This window comes from Berghia stephanieae, unplaced genomic scaffold, assembly GCF_034508935.2.
Source record: "Berghia stephanieae isolate SIO BIC M18660-M18661 unplaced genomic scaffold, UCSD_Bste_1.3 scaffold1314, whole genome shotgun sequence".
Taxonomy (NCBI): Eukaryota; Metazoa; Mollusca; class Gastropoda; order Nudibranchia; family Aeolidiidae; genus Berghia; species Berghia stephanieae.
The window spans coordinates 7,993-12,812 of NW_027622307.1; the positions used below are offsets into that span (position 1 = coordinate 7,993).

Genomic DNA, 4,820 nt, shown 5'->3' on the forward strand with positions numbered 1-4,820 from the left:
CGTTTGTAGACATCTTTTAAAAAAAAAGTTTTAAAAAAATAAAAATTCAACTATTTTTTCAATTTTTATTACAAAATTTTAAAGATTTTATTTGTTTTTTGTTTTTTAATTGTTTTAAATTTAATTTTTTTTTTTTTTTTTTAGCGAAAAGTAGGGGTATATTTTTATAGTATAGTAGTATATATAGTACAAAAAAATAGTAGTATTTTTTAGTAGTATAAATTAAAAAGTAAAATAGTGTAGTAGTATAATAATAAAATATAATATTATATTAAATCTATTTTCGACATTGTTGTCTTAGACCATACTACGTTGAAAATCCGGTTCTATCAACCCCGAAGTCAAAGCAACGTCCAGGGGGGTTTTACTTAAATGGGGGGACCGCTTGGAACCCCAAAGGGGTTTTAGACACTTTTTTTTTTTTTTTTAATTTTTTAAAAAAATAAATTCATCTATTTTACTTTTTTTTACTTTTAAATGATTCTATTTGTTTGTGTTTTTTAAATTCTTAATTAAATTTTGTTTTTTTTTTTTAGCATAAAAAGTAGTAGTAGTTTTTGTAAAATAGTAGTATAGTAGAGTAAATAGTATAGTATGTAGTAAGTAGTATAGAATAGTAATATTAGTATAAATAATAGATAAATAGTATTATTAGTAGTAAAATTTTTAAAGTTAGTTTAGTAGTAGTAGTAAGTATAGTAGTATATATTATAGTATTTGTATAGTAGTAGTAGTAGTAGTATTAGTATAGAAAAAGAAGTATATTTGTAGTAGTATAAAAAGTAAGTAGTAGTTAGTATAGTAGTAGTATAGATTGAGTATTAGAGTAGTATAGTAGATTAGTAGTAGTATTTTAATAGTAGTTATAGTAGTAGTAGTAAATAGTATAGTAGAGTAGAGTAGTAGAGTAGTAGTAGTATAGTAAGTAGTAGTAGTAAGTAGAGTAGTAGAGTAGTAGTATATTATAGTAGAGTAGATTAGTGTAGTAGTATAGTATTAGTATATATTATTAGTAGTAGTAGTAGTAGTAGTAGTATACTACTACTACTCAAATACACTACTACTACTACTTTCTACTACTACTACTACTACTACTACTACTACTACTACTACTACTACTACTACTACTACTACTACTACTACTACTACTACTACTACTACTTACTACTAAAAATACTAACTACTTACTATACACTAATATACTATACTACATACTATAACTACTACTTAAATACTACTACAATAATATACATACTACTATTTCTTACTACTTAAAAAAACTACAATACTCCAACGCTAAGTACTAACACCCTGACGTAGCTTGACTTCGTGATCTACGAGAACCGTATTTTCAACGTAGTATGCGTAGACAACAGTTCGAAAATAGAATTTAATATAATACTATATTATTATACTACTACTACTACTACTAACTACTACTACATACTACTACACTACTACTACTACTACTACTACTACTACTACTACTACTACTACTACTACTACTACTACTACTACTATCAACAACTACTACTTTACTGCTATAAAAAAAAATTTAATTAACAATTAAAAAACACAAACAAATAGAATCATTTAAAATGTAATAAAATTGTAAAATAGATGAATTTATATTTTTAAAAAACTTTTAAAAAAAAAGATGTCTACAACACGTGGGGTTCCCAAGCGGTCACCCATTTAAGTACTAACCACGCCTGACGTTGCTTGACTCGGTGATCGGACGAGAACCGGTATTTTCAACGTAGTATGGTCGTAGACAACAAGTGTCGAAAATAGAGTTTAATATAATATTACTATTATTATTGTTATTATTATTATTACTACTACTACTATACTACTACTACTACTACTACTACTACTACTACTACTACTACTAACTACTACTACTACTACTTCTAATATAAAAGACAAAATTTAAATAACAATTTAAAAAACAAACAAACAAAATTCTTTAAAATGTTATAAAATTGTGAAATAGATAAATTAAAAAAAAAAGATGTGTACAACACGTGGGGTTCCCAAGCGGTCACCAATTTAAGTACTAACCACGCCTGACGTTGCTTGACTTCGGTGATTGACGAGAACCGGTATTTTCAACGGAGTATGGTCGTAGACAACAAGTGTCGAAAATAAAGTTTAATATAATATTACTATTATTATTATTATTATTATTAATATACTACTACTACTACTACTACTACTACTACTACTACTACTACTACTACTACTACTACTACTACTACTACTACTACTACTATACTACTACTACTACTACTACTACTACTAACTACTACTACTACTACTACTACTACTATACTACTACTTTACTGCTATAAAAAAAAACAAAATTTAATTAACAATTAAAAAACACAAACAAATAGAACAAGTACTAACCACGCTGACGTTGCTTGACTTCGGTGATCGGACGAGAACCGCCATTAATACTAACACGCCTGACGTTGCTTGACTTCGTGATGACGAGACCGTATTTAACGTAATGGTCGTAGACAACAATGTCGAAATAGATTTAATATAATATACTATATTTTTATTATTATATATACATACTCTACTACACTACTACTATACTACTATAACTAACTACTACTAATACTTATAAACATAATAATACAACAAAAATTTAGTATAAAAAAAAGAATTAAAAAATTAAAAACACAAACAAATAGAACCATTTAATGTAAAATTGAAAATAATAAATTTATTTTTTTAAAACTTTTAAAAAAAATTCTACAACACTTTCCAAACTACACCATTAGTATAATAGTGATTATTTTAAACGTTTAAAAGATGTTACAACAGTGTCGATATTAACATATTACTATAATATTTTAATATTTACACATATATATATATACTATTAATATATTATACTCTATACTACAATACTACTATACTACTTCCTATATAAAAAAAAATTTAATTAAAATAAAAAAACAAACAAAAAACATTTAATTAATAATGAAAATAGATGAATTATATTAAATAAAAAGTGTCTACAACATGGGTCCAGGTCACCATTAAGTATACCACCTGACTGCTTGACTTCGTGTGACGAGAACGTATTACGTAATGGTCGTGACAACAGCGAATAGATTAATATAATTTATTATTTATATTATTATTACTACTAACTATACTCAACTACTATCAACTACACATACTACTACTTTTAAAAAAAAATTATAACAATTAAAAAAAAAAAATCTAAAAGTTATAATTGAAATATAAAAAAATGTTAAACACTGGTCAGCACATAATACAACACGCCTATGTCTTCGTGACAGAACGTTTCAAGTAGGTCGTAGACAACATGTCAAAATATAAATATACTATTATTATTTTTTTTTTATATTATACTACTCACACAAACTACTCTAATACTACTACTATACTACTATACTAAAATTTAAAAAAATTATACAATAACAAACAAATCATTAAAGTAAATGTAATAATAATTAAAAAAAAAAAGTAAAACGGTCCAGCGTCACAATACTACAGCGCTTGATCGTGTGAAGAACTTTTACTGTTGAACATGCAATATTATAATTATTATTATATAATACAACTAACTACACAATACTATCTAAAAAAATTATATTAAAACAAACAAAATATTATATAAAAATTAATAAATTTACATTAAAATAACACAAAACAAATAGAATCATTTAAAATGTAATAAAATTGTAAAATAGATGAATTTAATTTTTAAAAACTTTTAAATAAAAAAAAAAATGTCTACAACACGTGGGGTTCCAAGCGGTCACCCATATAAGTACTAACCACGCCTGACGTTGCTTGACTTCGGTGATGGACGAGAACCGGTATTTTCAACGTAGTATGGTCGTAAACAACAAGTGTCGAAAATAGAATTTAATATAATATTACTATTATTAAATATTATACTACTACTACTACTACTACACTTACTACTACTACTCTACTACTACTACTACTACTAACTACTACTACTACTACACTATACAACTACTACTACTACTACTACTACTAACTACTACTACTACAACAACTACTACTTTTACGCTAAAAAAAAAAAATTAATTAAAATAAAAAACACAAACAAATAGAATCATTTAAAATGTAATAAAATTGTAAAATAGATGAATTTATATTTTTAAAAAACTTTTTTAAAAAAAAAGATGTCTACAACACGTGGGGTTCCCAAGCGGTCACCCATCTAAGTACTAACCACGCCTGACGTTGCTTGACTTCGGTGATCGGACGAGAACCGGTATTTTCAACGTAGTATGGTCGTAGACAACAAGTGTCGAAAATAGAGTTTAATTATACGTATTACTATTATTATTATTTTTATGAGTACTACTACTACTACTACACTACAACTACTACTACTACGACTACTACTACTACTATACTACAACTACAGATTACTACTACTACTCTACTACTACTACTACTACTACTACTCTACTACTACTACTACTACTACAACTACTACTATTTACTGCTATAAAAAAAACAAATTTAAGTTAACACTTAAAAAACACAAACAATAGAATCATTTTAATGTCTAAAATTGTAAAAGAGGATGAATTTATATTTTTTTAAAAACGATTTTAAAAAAAAAGATGTCTAACAACACGTGGGTTCCCCAAGCCGTCCCCCATTTCAGTACTAACCGACCCTGAACGTGCTTGACTTCGGTGATCGGAAAGAGAACCGGTAATTTTAACTTAGTATGGTCGTAGACAGTGTCGAAAATAGAGTTTAATATAATATTACTATTATGTATTATT

The 4,820-nt window shown here is 26.2% G+C and overlaps 2 non-coding genes and 2 pseudogenes across 2 annotated transcripts; all 4 read right to left on the reverse strand.

The window, feature by feature from the left end:
* Positions 1-1,658: 1,658 nt before the first annotated feature.
* On the reverse strand, positions 1,659-1,776 carry LOC144961063 (5S ribosomal RNA). The gene has a single exon (XR_013643044.1). It is a non-coding gene; the product is annotated as a 5S ribosomal RNA (ribosomal RNA).
* Positions 1,777-2,015: 239 nt separating this feature from the next.
* Positions 2,016-2,133, reverse strand: LOC144961065 (5S ribosomal RNA; annotated as a pseudogene).
* Positions 2,134-3,777: 1,644 nt separating this feature from the next.
* LOC144961064 (5S ribosomal RNA) lies at positions 3,778-3,894 on the reverse strand (annotated as a pseudogene).
* Positions 3,895-4,203: 309 nt separating this feature from the next.
* Positions 4,204-4,322, reverse strand: LOC144961061 (5S ribosomal RNA). The gene has a single exon (XR_013643043.1). It is a non-coding gene; the product is annotated as a 5S ribosomal RNA (ribosomal RNA).
* Between the last annotated feature and the right edge of the window lie 498 nt (positions 4,323-4,820).